Below are 21,427 nucleotides of genomic sequence, written 5' to 3'. Positions count from 1 at the left end.
CTTTGGTTCGAAAGGCTAACACTAAACGCACGCATAAAAACGCCTAGCCTTACGTTACGCAAATGTTTTGGCCCGAGAGGCCCAAATCAAAGCTAACACTCGCGTTATCTTCCTGTCTTGGTCCTCTTCGACCGTCGTCTTCTGTCTTCTTTTCTTCCAATCCAGAGATGACTGTGCAGTCCTCTTCTGTTCCGCAAAACCTGGGGAGAGGTAGGATTAGTAGCACACACAAAATAAAAAACCCTTACACAAAATACCCCCAAAGCCTCGCATACACTCCACTACAACATACAGAAGGTATCTTTGCACCTAAAGCAGTGACAAAGTCCTATTTCTGTACGCTGCAATGGATTAGCGTGCATACAACACTTTGGTTCGAAAGGCTAACACTAAACGCACGCATAAAAACGCCTAGCCTTACGTTACGCAAATGTTTTGGCCCAAGAGGCCCAAATCAAAGCTAACACTCGCATTATCTTGTTGTCTTGGTCCTCTTCTGTCTCCTTTTCTTCAAATCCAGCGGTGACTTCATTCTGTGGAGAGGTAGGATTAGTATGCACATACAAAAATATAAATAACACTTCCCTCCCATACCCTCCCAAAAACACACCCAAAATGCAAGACAGAAGGGAAATATAATATATCACACACACAAGCACACACACACCCCTACCTATTTTTGAGCTCATAATCTAAATAAACCATACTAAGGTTTATGAAGCATGCTTTTTTCGTATTCATTTTGATATCATACCTTTAGCGCTATTTTCATCATTTTCTCAACCTTTTTCTTGGCCAATTTTTATATTCACGTGATTTGGTACCATTTATCATATACCTCTCATATCTTTCAACCATATAACCATTTATTCACCATTTTTTAATGTAAAAGTCAATTTTGACTCTCTGCGTTGTGTTCATTTGATCGACGTCATCACTGAGATCTCATGTACCGGTATACCTTGATTCATACCATGTGTTTTGTGTGTGTTAATTTGAATAAATGTGTAAAAGACGAGTAAATGTAAACCCTACATATAGCCCAAAAATATCACTCTCATGCCTAAAACTTGTAGCGATGAACAGCCTATCACTTCCTCCACCCACTGTTGACTATTTCTCTTTTTCTTTGCAGTCGAATACTTGAATTTCTTCATTTGGTGATATCACTTTTCGATGCTTCGAAGACACTTGCCCAAATCTTGATTCTGTAAAGAAAAGGAAAGATAATTCAAGTTAGTTTATACTTCTAAAGTCACGGATGACCACAGCAGCACAAGGAATTTAATCTTTATTCAAAGCAATTTGACAATTATTATAGCTTGAAAATTAAAATTAAGTCGCTATGATAAATGAACTTTCTGAAACTTTCAGCTTTCTGAAAGCATAGAATAATGAGCAGGAAATGTCATTTAAGTTAAGTATTATACATATACTAATGAATATTAGGTAAATATTTAATCAACAATTAAGATTATGCCCTTTTGGAGCGTTGAAGTCAATACCATGAGCAAAGTAGAAATCAAGTGAAAGCGAAGTCATAGAAAATACAAAGTTGACACTAACGTCTTGTTCTTATAATATTCCCATTCATTGATGTTCTATTTCTTACAAGCGAAATCAACATTAGCAAAGCCAAAATACAGTTTCCTTTTAGAAAAAACATAATTTTTAAGTGATCGTATTAGGATTACCGCACCCGAAGATTTCATTTTTTTTATTGAAAGTTGCTTCAATACTCGTGTTAATGCGTATTCTCCGAAGATTACTTCAGTGGTGGCTTAGTCACTATTTCCATCTAAAAATCACACATACAATTAGCGACAATAACAAATGACTAGATTCAATGTGTAATGATCTAATGAAAATAACATTTTAAAATAATCAATCCGTCAATAGCAGCATTTCCAAGTTGTGTAGTTGAGTGTTGAGGGAGATAAATCGAAGAAACGCAGCACTATGTCCAGGGTGTCTTTAAAGTATGCATACTTTCATTCCTTAACTCGCACTAGGTCAGTTATTTAATCAGCGCATGAGGTGTTATACAGCTTATGTTGCGGTAATAAAATTCAGCATCTACGCATAAAATACATTATAACTTTATATATCCGATATCTACATTAATTTATAGCTTGTAGATATTAATATCGATTTACGCTTAAATTATCGATTACGATCGAATTTGTGAGTAGATGAAATTAAAATTGATAAATGTAATGTAAATCGATCTTCCTCTTCCCTTTAAATCGACAGAAAAGCCGTATAATACATTTATCGTTAGAAAAAACTAACGATAAAAACAGTTGATGCAAAAAGATGAAGAGTGGTAATACTGTAATTACCAAAAATCATGTTTAGTTCACAATTGAAGTCAATGTTGGATTTACACCTTCAATGAAGAATATCCATCACTTGGTACATTATGTGTTACCAATATATCTGTCCATTTCATTTTGCAGACGTAATTAGGCATAGCAATGACGAGTAGTAAGAATTTAAATATATACGAATGTCAAGATTGAAAGATGAAGAAGTTGAACACGCCTACGGTGATAGGAGGGAGGTAATGAAACAGGTAAGGGGTGAAGACAACTTTATTGAGTCAGTAATTGGAACGCTGTCGTCAGCGAAGGTCAGGATGGAATAATAATCGGAAAATGTAGATTAGGAATCGAAATAAAAGAGGAGAAAGGATCCAGGAATTCTGGACAGAAAACAAATGAATGGTTGCCAGCACACTGTTTAGGAATTACATTCGAATAAGATAGATATAGAAAATGCCAGGAGACAACAGAAGATGTCTACTAGACTATTTTTTAGTGACAGCTGAGATTAAGGAACAACGTGAATGGCATGCGATAACAACATGGACGTAGATATCGACACTGATCATAATCTAGTGATGATGAAATGCCATCTAAAAATTCAAAAACTTAAATAAATCAGCGAAGATCTATTGGGAATAAGTGGGCTAATTGAGCTAAAAATAAAAAAAGGTGAGCAAGAGAGAATTGGATCCCTCTGAGATATAAGTGGATATACTTGATAGCGGAAATACTATCAGTGGGTATCAGAAGCGGAAATTCTAGGTAGAAATTCGATGAAGAAAATGCATTATTCACGCAAGGAATATTTAGACCTCATTAAAAGGGGAGAATTCTTAGGAATGCGAACTCTAATGAAGGATAGGCTTGTTACAATAGAATAACGCATTATTTATCTCTGATATCTACTCGACTGGAGTTATACCAGACCCAAAAAGAAGACCGCATAGAAGTGTGAAGATTTTCGGATCATCAGCCCGGCGGATGAAGGAAGAGTAAGAGAAAAATTTTTTGCAGTTAGGCTGCTCTTTGAGAGGAGAATTGAGAAGAAAAAATCGAATTTCATAGCATTTGTGGAGAAATGTAGAATCAATAATGCGGAATGGAATTCAATGGTGAGAATTCCTAAATAAATTTAGAGAGTGCCGCTTTGATTGTAGAATTTAGTGCAGTATATATAATAACCAAGTACCGGTGCTAAAATATGGACCCAAAACTGAAAAACCAAGAATAGGAAAAGAATTCAAAAAAGGATGTGGTCTATTCCCCGTCATTTTCGTTTACATCGAGAAAATCGTCAATGACATCAAAGAGAAGGCTCTGGGTTTCAATATCCGCGAAGAAAAATTAGTATGCCGCGATTTGCTGACGATATAGGAGTCATAGTCGAGACAGAGAAGGATTTGAAGAAGACTTAGACAAATATGGAAAGGTCAATCGTCAGATATCAGCCGAAAATTAACCAAAAGAATACAAAGGTTTTAGTGTGCATCAGAAGAGAGGAGGCTCATACAAGCATTAACTTAGGGAAGCATACAATTGAAGGGGTGAATGAGTCTTCTCAAGTAAGTATCCAAATACCCAACGATGAACGCGGCAAGAAATAAATAGCAGAAAAGTGCAGCCGGAAAGGCTTTCTAATCAAATAAAAACCTTCTAACAGCTGAGAATACAAAAAGTAAGGAACCGATTCATCAGATGCTACACATGAGGGTTGAGGCTTGGACGTTGACATGTGCTGAGATCTCAACAGGCGGAGCAATCGAAATGTGATGCTAGCGATAAATGATGATTATTAAATCGATCGACCGTGAAAGTAACGAGGAAGTTCTAAGAAGTGTGGGAGAAAAGAGAAGCCTCCTAAAAACCTTAATCAGAACTTGACATTTTAGTTGGCCACATTTTGATTGCACGATTCAAATGCAGATTGTGAGCAAGAAATAAATACTAAGTAGAATAGCGCAGTAGACGAGGGCTTCCTAAATAAACAAGTACCTTCTAGCAGCTGATAATACAACCAAAGAAGTAAGGAAACAACTCATCAGATGCCACCTACGTATGAAGTATGTTTCTCTATAGGAGCGATGCTTGTACGTTGACAGGTGCAGAGATATCAATAGGGGAAGCATTCGAAATGTGGTGCTACCGAAGAATGATTACGATGAATTGGATCGTCTGAGTTGGGAATGATGAGGAGTTAAGCAGAGTGAGAGAAGTACGAAGTGTCCTAAAAATCTTACGGAGAATATGGGAGAATTTAGTCGGCCACATAATGAGGCATGATGAAGACAATCGTAGAAGTACAGGTGGAAGAGAATAATGGCAAGGGGCGGCCTCGAATGAATAAAATAGGAAATTAAATAGGAAATTATGTAATAGAAAAGTATTACGTCACTCTTAACAGTCTAGCTTTCATGAGAGATGAACAGAGAGCTGCGTCAAACTAGCATTGGATTGGATTGTGGACTTATGATGGTAGTGAATATCTCTATAGGGTATGGCTAAAGAAAACGAATGCATGTTTATAAAATGACAGTGTCTAGACCCGCGGATGTCTAACCTGCCGATGAATTATCGAGGAAACAAGAATGACGCTAAGTATTATATATGCGTTCATTGATGATGACTAGGTACGATCTATGAAGTACCAAAGGTTATGCATTTAGGTAAAAAATAGTGGATTCAAGACATTTATTCAAATTATTTAATTTATTTAAATGGCTGCGTTAGGTTGATGTTGATGTCTACAGTAAAAAAAATGAGCGAAGAATCTGAACAAACACAAATCACGTCCTTAAATACCATATAATATCTCCTGCTGGTAAATTGATACAGATATATGGTACTTATTGTTTTCTACTGTGAATTGGTTTAGTTTTTTTCCAAATGTCTCCACGATACTTTGAAGGTGGCACCAGTTTTAATCAATTTAGCATGCCTAGCAAAATCAATTAATTAAATCACCATGATGAATGGAATGAGCTCTGAATACGACAACCATGCGCACTGTTGCTCAGCATTTCACTTTTCCTATAATCTCCTCGCATTATATATGCAGCAGATTCATCCCTACGATATTTCGAATGCCAAACTTATCGACGATATTGGGGAAAACTTGGATCATTTGTATAGAAATGGCGTTCTTTGATTTAACTCAAGACCAGGGACGAATGCAGGAGGTATCGTATACGGGATAGAATAACTAAAATGGGCTCCATAACCCGTTCTCAAATGAGACACGAAATTGCAAAACCTAAAACTCAATTTTACGTATAATGTAAAATTTATCGCTCAAAATCGTGAAGTACAGGATTGCATGCGAAAGTGCAAGGACAACTGACTTTCAACTTTCGGGTTCATACACGACGTGAATGTGATTAAAAATAGCCTTAATAGTCTACCCTGTTTCATTTCTAAAATGACTGCATGCCCAAGTGGGGAAAACACAATACCAGTCCAATGACGACTAATTTCATGGCCATGAAGTGGCCAAAATGCCATCGATCTAAAATCCTTTGATTTATAAAAAATATCTTAATTTTTTTTTAAAGTTCAATTGGGTGAATCTCGACGCACTATTCTTCTCTAGGTAAGTGAGGCATGGACAAAAACGGCAGTGGAGTGATCAAGGGTAGGAGAATTTGAAATAAAGAGCCACAGAAAAATAATAAGGATCAAATGGATTGACCGAGTTAGCATCGGGGAAGTCCAAAGAAGAGTAGCATAGAAGAGAAGCCTCGCGGAAACCACGATAAGGCGGAACAACCTTACAGCCATATCTGCAGACATGGTGGTCTGATGAAGACAATCTTCGAGGGGCAGGTGGATGACCAAGATAAACTTCGAATTAATCTTAAGACGAAGACTTAAAAGGTAGATTTCGAATAAAATATATGGTACATATTAACAAGGATTCGAAAAAGAAGAAAAAGGAAGTTGTGGAGAGATGAGGTGATTGGGGAATTCAGCGGAGATTCGCGTCAAACCAGTCTTAGATTTGATGAATGTTGACCTGTGGTGATCAATTGTCATGAACCATGAATAGTCAAAGCATTTGTATCTAAATAAAAGAATAGTGGATCCACGGCATAATACACGATTATATACTATGAAGCATTAAATTTGACTTCTGAATTTACGCAAAACGAAGTCTGAAGAAGCCTTTTCATTTTGCAATCAACCTTGCGGTTCACACACTTTGTAAGAATATGTATAAATAACTTCAGTATTTTAGTGAATTTATTTGAAACAACCTGAGGGTTGAAATATTTAGCGAAAAAATTGTTGAAGAATTGGAACGGACATGGATTACTTAATATATTAATCGATTACTTGCGGTAATACTGCAAATTATCTTCTACAAATAGAATTGATATTGATACGTGGTATTTATTGCTTTGGACTTGTGAATGGGCTTGTTTTTTTGCCAAAAAAACTCTATACGATAATTTGAGGGCTGTGCCAGTTTTGAGTGGGTAGACAAGCGAAATGAAAACCTTTCCTCAACGTTGTGCTCAGGGAATCGCAAGAGCTATTTGTAAGATGAGAGCCAAAGAATTACAAAGTCAACAAAAATAAAAGTAAAGGCATCTTCGGCATAATTTTCAGCAAATCAGAACCCACGTCGGCTAACAGTGATGACAATGCCAATGCTTGTATTTAAACTGAATTACTTTTGTAAATACGGACATTGACGGAATAAGCGATGGAAAAAGGGACAGTGGGAATGATCGCATGATTCAAAAAGTGATGGATCAAGCGATCACTCTTTTGGTCCCTGAAAACCTATCGCTGAAGCTATCGTTTTGAGGAACGACATTAGATATCGTGTGATTCAGGTTCAGGAATAAGGAGTCAGCAAACCAAAGAACTCTTTGGCTGAAATTTTGGCCAAATTTTAGTTTAGGTAAACGATAGAATAAGATGATGTACAATTGGTAGTGAAATGCGTCTTAATATAATGCTGTGTGATACTTTATGAGACGATGAATGTTAGGTAAAGAATGTCAATAAGCGAATGAAGGCATAGAAAGTATGAGTTGTTGCCATTGAGCCGTTTATAGCATTGAGCTAGATCGATGGGCGAATTTACTAAATATAACCATATTGAATGCCACAAATCTACAGTAGAGGTCCAACTTATGACAACTATAGATACTCTGAAAACATACTCATCAGACGGTAAATTTACACGGACAAATGGTTCGGGAGTAAAGGTTCCATGGCATCCAAGATACATGGAAACCTGAGAGGGATGAAAATTAGCGGCAAAAGGTAAAATTATTCGACGGATTCTTCACTCTTGGAATGGAATATCAGGGCGGCTATACCAGGGAGTGCATCAGTCAAATGTGATTTTTTTAAAAGTAAATTAGTAAAGTAAAATCAATATATGATCCTCACAGGAAATCTAGGATCTCGCTGAAGAACGTGAATTCGAAAACTTAGGAATGTTTAATGAGAGTGAGGAAGGATATTTGTCGAAAAGTATTGGAGGCCGGAGAAAATTGGATGAAGAATATTTTCGAAGGCAAACAAATACGTCATGTGTAAGGAAAATTAGAAGCTGCCTATATGATAGTGAGAAAATACTTCAAGTAATGAGCATGGAATGCAGTACTTCGACAAAACGGAGAACTTACGACTGAAAAACAGGACAAAGTGAAGTCAAATATCTGAAAGAGCTGTGCAAAGGAAGGCTTAGCACGAAAGCGACAGAATAGTATATCGAGTTGAATGCAGGTGAAGTGGGAGTCCAAATATTAAGACCAGTAGTGGACGCTGTAGTAGCCAGAATTGGAATTCAATCCCATGAAGAACTCGGAAAGAAGTTGGGGTAATTAACACTCACAGGTGAATCATCTATTAGTTATGAAAAAAATAAAGTATCGAGGATAAATTTAAGAACTAGCTATGAAGAATCACTAATTAGGAACGAAAGGGACATAGTTGTGATATTTCTCCAAATAATTTCATAGTGAATATCACGAAAGGCATTAATGAAATAAAAGAAAAAGCGTCAGGGTTGTGAACGAATATGAATGCATGAATATCCATGAAGTGAAGTTAATCGAAACTTTACTAAATTGAGAAATATTTTTAAACAAGGGTAGGACTATGGCCAATTATCATCTGGAAATCATCCTCAAATATTAGTGCGTTGCAAAAGGAAGTCAAATAATATTAAAATCTATTGGGAAAGAAAAACTGGATGATGAATGGATCCCGGGAAGCAGATATGCAGCGGTTGAAGCAGCAATAAATAATGACATGAATTGACCTGCTGAAGAGACCTTGAAGAAAATGTAGCTATATACCTAATTCGTAAAGAAGGAAATTTAAGCATAAAAGTAAGGAAACATTTCATCTGAACTTACGACTTGAGTGTAAAAACAAAACAAAGATTAAAGAAAGGTATCGGGGACAAAATTGATACCAAGCTATGAACAGTAATGCATTAAGAACGGAGCAAGCAAGACTTTGATATTTTCCTTCCGTTTTTTCTAAGTTAATTTCTATAATATAAAGCACATTAAGTAATGATGGACGAAGCAAGAAAGAGAGTAGAATAGCTCAGGCGAGGAGAGAATTCTTCTAAAAGATGAGTCTCTTTACAGCTGCGAATATAAGCGTATAAGCAAGGAAACAATTCATCAGGTTCTACATATGAAGCATGTTTCTCCATGGGAGCGAGGCTTGGACGTTGCCAGGTTGAGTCAAGAGTGTAAGCATTTGAAATGTGGTGCTATCGAAGAATGGCTAAGATAAAATGGCGATGTGTGACTGAGTAATTAACGTAGCAGTGCTATGAAGCGTGGGAGATAATACAGGTCATCCAAAAACCTTAAAAAGAAGACGGAACACTTTCTTTGGCCACATCATGAAACATGATGGCCTGATGAAAACAACTGTAGAAGGGCTGTTAGAAGGGAAGAAGGGCAAAGGCAATGGCCCCGAATGAGTTACACAGGACAGGATTTAAATGATGTCAAAGAGTAGAAATACTATGATAAGGATGGCGAACAGGAGAGAGGAATGGAGAAATTCATCAAACCAATCACAAGGGAGTTGACAAATAATGATAATGATGAACATGTAAAAAGTAGGTGTCGATGGCATGTCTATTAACGAGGAAATATTTCTAGAGGTTTACGAAAATTTCAAAGATTCTGGCACAAACAGGTAGGAAAATCACCAAATATCATCTGAAAATCACCATAAAAAACTAAATAAATAGTGTACAGCTAAAGAGAGGAATTCAATAATAGCACAGAAATTGGGAAAAAAAAGAAGTAGTCACGAGTTATACCACTTGGGAAGCAGAATGACCAGCGTTTGAGGGAAAATCAGTGGAATAGTCCAGGCGAAGAGAACTTTTAAGAAAATAAATCTTACAGCACAGAAAAGAGGAAAATATTCATCAGGACTCACACACTGAGTGAGTTTATATACAGCCATGAGTCACGGGCAATGACAGCGGTGGAGAAACTGCTGGTTGTTCAGTTGTATGAAAATTGAATGGATCTACCGAAGAGAGGAATGCGGAATTCCACAGAGGAACGGGGAAGCATTGTGGAAATCAAGCAAATGAGAGACCATTACATTCACAAACATCGCAAACCATATTTATCGATGTTTATGGATTACATGAGCGGAAAAGGAAGAGCTGTGATAACGCATTTAAGTAACCGGCAATGAAGGGTGTGAAACAGAATGTGAGAGATTCCAATGCTCTCCACATCAAATCATTAAAGGATGTTTAAATGTGCTGATAGTTACAATATTTGCTAGGCATAGTGTTCTGCACTAGTAGTGCCATCCGTGACCATAACAAATTGTTTTAAAAAACCGTATTAATAAAGGAGGGCAATTAACTGGATGCCCATGAGATTGCCTTCGATCAATGGAGTGTTTGTTTATTTTCTGTAACTCCATATAACACTACCTTCTCCCAATAAAGCGTAATACCTCAAAAATAGCGTGGGCTATGTGCACTTCTAACATTATTAGTTCCTCCCGATTGCCGTCATTGGTATCATAGTCTCGGGCGATCATGTCAGTTGTAGAGCTTAGTATTCGTAATATAAAACAGTATTGGAAAACAGTTAATTATGAAATATCGTCCACTTAAAAAATATCAAATAATTCATTTTTGCGAACTTCTCAGTATTACGTTTACCTATAGCTACTAAGAGGCACAAAAAGAATCAAGATCGATGAATGGGAATATCAAAAGGCATATCACACGGTTTAGATTAAAAGATAAGTGTTGACTCACCATATTTCTATAGGCTTCCTCTTCTTCGCGACCGCAACGCAATGCCCCATTTAACCCCGCCATTGAACAGCATCGACAGAATGCCCCAATATTATTCGTGCGCCTGGAAAAAAAAAAGTTCGCATTAAATGCTGGAAATAGTCTAGCACAAAAGGTTCATAATTAACATGGAGAATAACTAATGTACGATGGTGCAATTAAAGACAAAACCTAATCGTCTTACCTACTAACGGCCTCAAATGCGACAAATGTTGAATAAAGAAAATGCCGAATGTAGTAATGTAACCAATTAAGATCGCCAATATTTTCTCTTACTCATCGAAAATATCTGACTAATTATTGCAGAGTCTCGGAGTAACAGCGGACGTAAAATGAATGCAGTTTAGAAACTATTAATGCGTGGAATAACCCACTGCACAGATAGCAATAAGAGAGAACTTTTTAACGGCAAATAAGGATTTGTGGCCTATAACTGAAGGACTCACTTAGGAATACTATTTTGAAAATTCAGGCGCTCTCGTAGTCATTGAAGAAACATGAAATACACTGTTACACGTCTACTATTGATAGCTAATTTAACCAGTCACAGCGATAAAATGCATCAGAATGTGCTCCACAAAAATCAACTAAGCCACCAGCGTACTGAAAGTAAGCTACTGAATGGAACTTAGGATAACATTTCCTGTAATCAAACAATTATCATTGAGGGGATAAGAAACACGATGATTGTTTAGATATAACCACTAAAATTTAAGTTTCTTATTTCAAATTCGTACACTCCATAATGGAATGCATTTTTCGACAGTTACACAGATTACACTTTCGAACGAATTGATGTGTACTAAGTCAAAGGGGGATCATACAAGTTGAATAATTGTGTATTCGTCACATAAATATGGCTTTGGAAGAAAATAAAATGTGACATATATTCCATGGCCAAAGCACTTTTCGCAAAAACGTTATTGTAATTCAAAATTCAAACGGTCGAGAGTGAAAACATCACGATTTTAAACGAAGAGTTAGTTTCATTTTCACTGGCGTTATTTGAGGAACTACTCTGAGCTAATTTTAACTTAGAGGCACATTCCTCACGTAGTATCAAGAGTTGAAACGTAAAGATGGTTGGCGTAAAAAATTCAGTTATTCAAAACAATCATCACTCAGATCACGATTACTTAATGGGCATAAAAAATGGTATTTGCGTGTTACCTTCTAGAACATAGAATTAACAGTGCATGGAAACTATTACAAAAATGTTCCACCGAAAGAATGGTAAAGGTACTCACCTCTTAACCACATGAGAGATCGCCGCGAAGTGAAGTCCAGCAAGAGATGGGGAGGACTTCTGACACTGCGTCAATCACATGACGAATAGCAGTGACGTCACGACAATTTCAAATCGCTTTATATTTAAAACAACGAAAAGTCTTAAAACATAGAAGATCGTAGATATTAAATTATTTTAATATTACGATTAAAATAATTTATAAGAATTACGATTATATTATAAGCAATAAAAATATTTTTCGCGGAAAACCAATAAGGCGCCAAAAAAAAGATTTGTTCAAAAGGTGGCGCTGTTATACGCAAAGAGCGCGGGATTTCGTTAACGTCCAACGGTCGCAAAACACGTGATCAATATTCTAGAACTTTCTAGTAGTTTCCGAAGGTCGGGACGAATGTAGAATACGTCATAGCATTAATTAAAAAAAAAACGATCGATGAGACGACCAATTTCGCAACGGACTGCATTCAACTGTTGCTTCCAATGCAGCACTTCCTCTACCCTTCTTCACGAATACAACACAAACACACACCCCAGTTCGTCACTTATCGTCATCTAGGCGGAGCATTTGTGCATTTTTGAACTTGATATAATGTTTCAGCCGTTCCCTCGTTCGTTGAGATCACCGTATTTTTCCCTGGAAACGAGGATAGAGAGCTACAAGCAATACGAGGATGAAATACAGCTGAATCGACAGAGGTAAGTGAGCACAATTAATTGAAATTTCAATGGTGTAGTGCACGTAAGTGGTAATCGCAATTTTGGTCTACTCGTTATTATACTCACGCATAAATTTGTCCTTCGTTATGCAAACAAAGCGAGTAGCGGAGTTAGGGAGTGATTAGATGTTGCAAATTTCTTGAGTTCTTAACATCACCAAACGTAATTTACGAAAAGTCCACGAGAGAAATGTATAACATTTTTTGCATTAGTGAATAAAAAAGCTCCGCTGTACAAATACTTTCATTTTAATTCCTGTGTAAAATTTATTAAATGTTCAGACTCAAAATTGAATATTAAGCTCCCATTCCATTCAAGGCTCGTGTTCATCACAAAGGATTAATACCAACCAATTCCGCTTCGGATCTACGTATTATTTCGGTAGTAAATATTCTATTATTGACGGAAAGATTGAATGAATTTCCTAGCTTTATACCGATTTCATATGTGTTATTTAATATTCTCATAATTGCTTCACCGGGTTCAATCGCTGATGAACTTTCAAACGACACTCGTAAATTATCTGTTTTTTTATGAATAGGTCAATGTGTACACAGTGAAACCTAAACAGTTCCAGTAAATAAGTTTCATTAGTAGCAAAGATATTCAGTCTTCGAGAGGATGTATAATGTTCAACTAAGTTAGTTATGTCATCATCTTTTTCCATTATACCACAGATATCGCGCTAACGCTTTGAAGTGTTTTCATTATTAATGATGAGACATGAAAAGATCTTTTTGATGTGTTAAGATAGCACATTATAATTTTTTTTCTGGTCATTCGCAGATTGATTTCACGACAACCGTGCTTAACTCAAGCCGTGTCCGAGTAGAGTAACCTCATGTTGTCATCGTTGTACTAAAGGTATTGCAGAGCCGTTCCTTACGAAGAACTCTGGAGCCTCTATAACCAACTGAAGAGATAATTTACCCGTGAAAGCCACTACTTCAAGGAGAAAACATGGATTGAATGATGAAAATTATTTCTTTCCTTGAAGATAGTCAAAATGGATTTATCGTCGAATCATACTCGAGGTAAGTCATAACGTAATCACTTCATCACTTGAATTTATTACTTTGTCATTACTAAAATTAATAAACCACATTGATTTTATTGAAATTACCATTCATTGTTAGAGTAAAAACTGGTATATTGTGTCGGTTAATACTTATTTTGCAAAATTATTTCAAATTTGGTGCCAATTTTCACCGAAGCAACCACTACCATTAAAAATAAAATGTGCTATCATTTGCCTATTAGAGGGTGCGAGGGTATAGCGGTTATTATACGAGAGGCCATTAACATTGACCATCGAAGCCTCTTTTTCCTCATAACAATGCTTGTATACGGCAAGAAAATGCAGTCTGGAAATAATTCAATAAATTTCAGCTTCAGTACCTGCCAAGTTAATGCCTTGGTCACGACCAGAGCAGTAATTTTCAATTGCTAACTCATTACTTAACGGGTTCATAGATTTCAATAAACTCGAATTAACATAAGAATGTGTATGAATGTTTCACCTATGATACAGTCTGGGCCTGCGAAGTTTGCTCATAACTATTGGGGCGGTCGTAGTCAACTAAAGAAGCCATCGTCTACATTGCAGTATGATTAAAGCTGATGAATTCCTGAATCTTATAGGGTGTAAAATGAACGCATTTGTATATTCCTAAGTTTATTTTTCAACCCATTGCATCGTAATTAACTGAGTAGAGCCTATAATGGTATTGTCGCACGATAGTGAAAGTGCAATAATTGAATTTAATACCCATTGAAATAATATGAAAATATTTCATTTTATCCCGCTAAATCCTGCGTTCAAACAAAATTTCTCATTTTCAAAAATACAGTCAAGAGTAAGTCAAATAATTTTCATTATTATCAGAAAAATGAGTGCTAAAACCAGTTAGTTTAATATCATATTCTGCAAAAATGATTAAGCTTCACATTGAACCGAACTGCAAGAGAAGAATACTCCCTACCTTTTATTTGCTGCAAGTTCCATCGGCGGCAGAGCTAAGCAGCAGAACAGCGACTCCACAGAAGACGAATCTTCACCAACACTTCACATATAATGCACAATTGGCTATGATATTTTTAGTGAACACTTGACAAACAAACTTCACTGCATAACTAGATGGACACTCGCTTATTCCGTTGGGTAGCACAGTAAGGATCTTCACATTCTTCCCATGAGACATGCATTCTGCTAACAGTGTGACCGATGATAAATCTCCAAGGGTTGAGTTGAAGGCCTGAAATGGATTTTTGAAAGCTTGATTACAGGAGTGCACATTCATTCAATGGATTAATTGAATTATTTACATCACCAGCCGTAAAATCTAAAAAGAAGCAAGAAATATTCTTTAAGCTATAACACAAAAAACTGCATTGACGTCACTATACCCCATTTTATACGCCAGAGAGTAACTATGGCAGCAGGAATACATGCTATTTATACCTATTAAAGCCATTCTTAAACGCTTGGTTTCATGATACTGTGACTAGCGCGAGGTCATGTTCATTCCCGAAGAGTTGTAATGTTTTTCCGAACGTTTAAAGGTACATATTAGTATACTTGAACCTAATTCGTGCATTATATCACGTAACCAGACCTTGATGCTGGAGTCAGATTTTAATTATAGTTACAAAGTAAGAAAAGTCTAAACCAAGAATGCCTGTACAAAAAATCCATTAATTTTGTCCAAATCCTACTGCCAAAGAATTTTCAGTTCTTGCTAAAAAATGGTCATAAGTTATGATTTACTGTATGGGAATAGCATGGGATAATAAGCTACTGACAAGCATAGGACTTACCAGTAATTTTTAGCGACGGATCGTCCCTCCCTTAACACTAACCGAACTGCAGCGGGACTTGAACTTCGCTATAACAGAATGACGACTAAGAAGAAAAACCCAAGTGACGCACTGCTTCTTACTTGCAGCCCTGAGAGGTGAGGGTGGGAGGGGAATCAAAGAGAAAATTAGGAGAGGTTGCCTTGCTCATATTGCCCTGGGAGAGTCAAAAATGTCGGCCTGATTTTGAGTGCAATTGCATCACGAATGCGAACCGAGATGTTAGATTTGCGCGTCGCCGGGTGAGCAAGGTAGGTGGTTGTGAGGGGGAGGTATTGGAAGAGAGCGTCGGTGAATTTGAGGGGGGGAGGTAAGGGACTTAGGGCACCACCCTCAACGCAAAAAGGTCGCTCATTTCTCTCCTGACATCAAATACCCACGAAGCATGCCTAGTCTATCTTTCCACGTTCTTGTGTTATATATGTATATAAAAGAGTGTGTCTATGCGTTTCCATACGGCTGAATGGATTGCAAACAAACTTAGTAGGTTATTCCTCATGCTCCTAATGCCCATGGTGCTACTTCTAATTGTATCCGACGCGCCTTTCACATCGTTTGCAAATTACCGTTTGTTACGTCACGTCATACAATTTCTGTGGTCGGACAGTAAATACTATACACAGGATTCTCCACTCCCATGGTTCCATTGACTGCCACTTGTCGCAATAAGTTGCGGCGCTCGCGTCGCTAGGATACAACATACGTGTTAGTCCGCAAGAGATAAGGTACGCGTCGAAAGAAAGATTTTCGTCGTAGATTTTCGAAAGCTTGGTTTCAGGCGTGCATAGTTATTCAACAGATTAATTGAATTATTTACTCCTCCGGCCTTAAAATCGAAAAAGAAGCAAGAAACATTCCTTACGATATGGCACAAAAAATTGCATTGATGTCACTATACCTAATTTTATATGCCAAGAAGGAACTAAAGCAGCAGGAATGCATGCTATTTATACCAATGAAAGCTACTCTTTAACGCCTGGTTTCATGATACTGTAACTATTACGTGGCAATGAATGGTACATTAAAATACTTGAACTGAATTCGTACATTGTATCGAGAAAACTCACCTTAATGCTGGAGCCTAAAACTAATCAAAAATTATGATTTTCTGTATAGAAATAGCATGGAATAATAAGTTTTTCACACTCAAAGGACTTACCAGTACTCCTAAGCGACTGATCGTTCATCTCTGAATGCTCACCGAACTGCAGCGAGACTTCGCTATAACAGAATTCCGACTAAGGGGCAAAAGCTAAAGTGACGCATTGCTTCTTACTTACAGCCCCGAGAGGTGATGGAGGGCGGGGAAATGATAAGAAAATAAGGGGAGGTTACCTTGCACATATTCCCCAAGCGAGAATCAAAAATGCCGGTTTTATTTTGAGTCCGATTGCATCACTAGGGCGGACGGGAGATGTTAGATTTGCGCGTCGTCGGGTGAGCAAGGGAGTCTGTTGTTAGGGGAGGTACTGTTAGACAGCGTCGGTGTATATGAGAGGGGAGAAGGTAAGGGACTCGAGGCACCACCCTCACCACAACAAGTCCGTACATTTCTATCATTACATGAAATACCCACGCAGTGTTCCTAGTCTATCTATGCATCTGTATTATATATGTATATAAAATTGTTTCTCTGTGCGCCTGTCCACAATGCGTTTCCATACGGCCGAATGGATTGCAACCAAAGTTTGTACGCAGTTTCTCATGCTCCCAAAGCCCGTAGTGCTACTTCTTGTTGTGTTCGACGCGTCCTTTATGTTGTTTTCTCTATACCGTTTGTTATTTCACGTCATACAATTTCTGTGGTCGGACAATAAATACTCTAATCATGATTCTCCACTCGCATGGTTCCATTGATTTCCACCGGTCGAAATAAATAGCGGCGCTCGAGTCGCTAGGACACGAGTCGAAAAACTTATTAGACCGCAACAAATACTCTACGCATTGAATGTAATCGTTTATCGGTATAACTCAACCTCAGTCAATTACTATTAATTAAAATTTGTTTTATTTATTAATTCAATTTTTTTGCTGAAGCATGAAGAAAATTTATTTTCCATATTTACAGGAATGCAAAGGACATCGAGACTGCATCGCCAGATTCCGCTGCGGGCCCTTCATTTCATCTATTGCCCAGTCCTAATCTTATATCCTAATACGGCGGTCTATTTGCGGTTTACGCCGGTTTACCTCACGTCTTGGACGAATGTCGGATCACATGTCATCCCGGAGGAAGAGAGTTCCACATGGATTTGATTTTACTATGCTTTCTGCTTGTTCAAAAATATCTTTTTTAATTATTAAATATTATTGGAAAAGTTTTTAGGGGGATGAAGTCATAAAACGGGAACAATGCTGTATGTATTATAACTTTTTAAATACCAAACGGTGTTCAAGGCTCAATTTTGGGGCCTATCCATTTCCTTATTTTGTATAGAAATGATGTATTATTTGCTTCTAAACATTGTAAGGTAATAATTTATGCCATGACAATGTGTACAGAAAAAATTTTAAAATCAGCCGCGAGAGGCTCAAACTTAAATTTAGCAGAAAAAGGTATAGTCTCATGACAATAATGTAATAAATAAAGATAAAACATAAGATAGGAATACATCCTCGATCATCAGCAAGAGTTTACACATTAAATGTGTAAATGAAATATAATATCTGTGCCCTTATTTATATATATATTTTTTTATAGGTTTCGTGTATGCGGGCAAAAGGTTTGGGCATCATACGCGAAAAGTTACTGTTTTGATGCGCAGCTGATCCCTAGTTCCGGGAAATTGAGTATACCAATATGATTACATTTAATACTTAGAAAATAATTGATTTTTATTGAAAATCCACTGTTTTATTGCGTTTGCACTTTGTTATATTTGTCATATTGTGCCACTGTAAACGGGAAATTATGCTGTTTGTTGACAACTCAAGAAATAAAAAACAGAATGCCGTGACGCGGCGCACATATCATGGCGATAAGGAAATCTTAACATTTATAGTTGAATTATGCAGTAATTTATATCATCCTCTATAGCTCTTCGGGTCATATTTAAATTTATTATCAATGGCATGAAGTCGGTTTAAAAACAAATGACGAATAAAAATCAGACCTCAGAATCATTGCACTGGGGAACACCTATTTTATTGTCTTAGACCTTAGACTTGTTTTTGACAAATTTATGGCCTGTGGATAAAAATTTAACCTCAGCTTTTATCAACCAAGTCCACTTTTTAAGTTACGTAAGCTATTTTTGTCTCATATGTCATAAAAAATTGTCAGATGGGTCAGACCAAGGCAGGATGCCCGGGGCCAGGGGCCTTACATTAGTAAAATTTCAAACGCTATTTCTCTTCGGGGTAGGGGGCCTCACAGCTAAACTCTACCCCCGGCCACAAGAAGTCTGGAGGCGGCCCTAGAAAACACAAATGCATATAAATATTTGAGTTAATTTTGCAATGCTAATGCTAATAATGATTAAACTACGCGATTTGGTGGGGCAAACATCGAATTAGTGGCAAGTAGCGAGACTGGTAGGCAGGCAGTTTAAAAAATGCGCAAAGCATGCATAGGATTTGACCACGATCTGAAAACCTGAGCGCAAGAACCAGACGATGACCAATTTATGCAAAAAATGAGATTTCCAAAAACACATGAAGCTCCTCCCCCTTGACTAGAGGACATATTTTTTGCAACTGTAAGCTCCAAATAAGTTCAGTAGAAATTGTCGAAACCTACCTTCTACCGATTCTACCCTCCGAGTGACCATTATTATTTTCTATTTTTCTCAAAAATTCACCTTTAATTATTTATCCGGTCCTTGAACTGTATTTAATTACCTATACATTTATTGCTCTAAATTCAAATATAATGATAATAGAACTTATAGCACAGCGGAACTTCCCCAGGTCGCACCTTCAGTTTTTGCTTCCAAATTTTTTTTCCCAGTTTTCTCTGTATTTAAAAAGTGAATGGGATAAATTTCAGATAGTGGGTAGGCCCTATATTGAGCAGTGTCCCAAGCCTACAATGATGTCGGTGCATCACTGGGGGAAATCCAATATCTATGCGAAAGGAGCTCCACTTGTTCAAATATGAAATAATCAGGTTGGGGAGGACGTGTGGACTACAATGTCGTAGTAGGTATTACAACTTTTTGTTTTGCGAGGTAATGGCAATTTCCACCTCACTATATTTAAAAATATAATGTGTGAGTAATCAAACCAATTTTTTAAGGTTGATTTCCGCCGCTAGCAATAATAATTGATATAACTTTATTCAAAGTTAAATTGAAACAGGTTCTGATTTCTCCCATGAGAACTAATTTTAAAAATCAATAAAAACGAGGGATTTCAATTTGAAATCGAAATAATTTTTGATTCAAAGGATTAATTATTGTTTTATACCATGTCTCTTTTAAACTTTATTAATATTATGATTACCCTAAAATCTCAATCATGTCGGAGGCAACAATTGATTTCAAGCACCCTTCATTCGTTACCATGGATGAGATGTTCAAGGCTCTGGCGCTGAGCAACAATGGGAGTTCCATGGAAACCACTTCTCCGGTTCCTCATTTGGCCTTAGTAGCAGCTTAGTTGTGGACTTGTTTTCGTTAAGCCATTTCTAAGAGTGAAAATGGGCTGCGTTCTTTGCTGCTGCCGACGCCAGGAGGAGGAGATGACGGTCCTGGCTGAAGCAGTGATGGAGGGAGTTGTGGAGGGAGATGATTTGAATTCGCTGGATGCGTCCAGCGAAATCTCGGAGGGAGGCTATCTGGGGGACATAGAAGACGAAGGAGAGAAGGACCTGTCCCCCACGATGGCAGCGGTGAGGGCTCGGGGTCCTATCTCCACTTTCAGCCGCTGGTTGAGAGGGGTCATGGGTCTTTCGAGCAGAGCCTGCTGGCTGTAGGTGACTTCTCAATGGATGACATCTTCCACGAGTGGTACCTGCATGGCCTTCTTTAATACTAGTATTAAAGGAGGCCATGGGTACCTCAGTCAGCAAGCTGTGGAGTGAGTGACAATGAACGGGGCCAGAGGAGGGTCACGGCCCTACTCTGACTTCGGGGGTGCGTGGTATAGGCCTGACCGGAACCGAAGGGGCCCGGAAGGGGAATCCCCACGTTAAACAGGATAACGAGCCGAAAGCGCGGCCTACTGGGCTCGGCATGGAATGCGCTGAAGAAACGGTGGAACACAACAATAGGGTGGTTTCCAATTTTTTTTTATTGCCTTAATCGAAAGATATTTACTCCTGGAGTATGTATTTCACGGTTTTAGATTTTTTAATGACGATATATATTTTTCGCGATTAAATGAAAAGTGAAAAATTTCAAGCGCGCAAAAACGCGACGGGTAAGTATGAATGATGGGTATTCGCTGTGTGACGTCCGCGGTAGGTGACCTTGCTACGAGAGCGCCGCTCCGCTTCGTTGCAGAGGACACACCATCTGAGAGGATAACTTCAACGCTTCGAGCAAAAACTATATTTCTCAGAGAAAAACTAAGCTTTAGCTGCACTCCAAATGCACAGTATCTTAGATAACCGCTTTGTAATGGATCTTCCAAGATTTTTAAATGCATTTACAAAAGTGGTGCACGTCTACTTCAATATGAAAAATGTAATAGCATTGTTAACGATTGGTTATGGTACATACAGAAGTGAATATGATGAGAAGAAGTATTAATTAGAGGAAATTCATTGTATTTTAATCATAGCAAAATATTACGCTGGATGGATATCATGTCGAATTGTATTAAATTCATTAAAAATACTTAACAGTATTCTGACAAGGTTTGGCGGTAGGGCTAGAAGCATATTCCCTTCTTTCAAAGGAAAAACACAAATATCGACATGTATTACGACACAAGTGTTGAGTTACAATAATGTAAATATTAACTGTTGGGTCATAATACCTTCACGATGTGACTCCAAATAGTTTTCATACAATAATTAGC

At 37.5% G+C, this 21,427-nt stretch overlaps 2 long non-coding RNA genes across 2 annotated transcripts; one reads left to right on the top strand and one right to left on the bottom strand.

Annotated features, from left to right (window-relative positions):
- Nucleotides 1–616: 616 nt before the first annotated feature.
- LOC124159887 lies at nucleotides 617–15,499 on the bottom strand. Its single transcript, XR_006865051.1, has 4 exons — nucleotides 15,425–15,499; nucleotides 14,590–14,862; nucleotides 10,603–10,705; nucleotides 617–1,208 (listed from the first exon to the last, which is right to left on the bottom strand). It is a non-coding gene; the product is annotated as an uncharacterized LOC124159887 (long non-coding RNA).
- Nucleotides 12,273–18,564, top strand: LOC124159886. Its single transcript, XR_006865050.1, has 3 exons — nucleotides 12,273–12,586; nucleotides 13,394–13,641; nucleotides 17,532–18,564. It is a non-coding gene; the product is annotated as an uncharacterized LOC124159886 (long non-coding RNA).
- The last annotated feature ends 2,863 nt before the right edge of the window (nucleotides 18,565–21,427 follow it).

The sequence above is a fragment of the Ischnura elegans genome, chromosome 5, assembly GCF_921293095.1.
Source record: "Ischnura elegans chromosome 5, ioIscEleg1.1, whole genome shotgun sequence".
NCBI classification, from domain to species: domain Eukaryota; kingdom Metazoa; phylum Arthropoda; class Insecta; order Odonata; family Coenagrionidae; genus Ischnura; species Ischnura elegans.
Note: the sequence above shows the minus strand (reverse complement) of the source record. Positions and strands in the feature narration are given on the sequence as shown.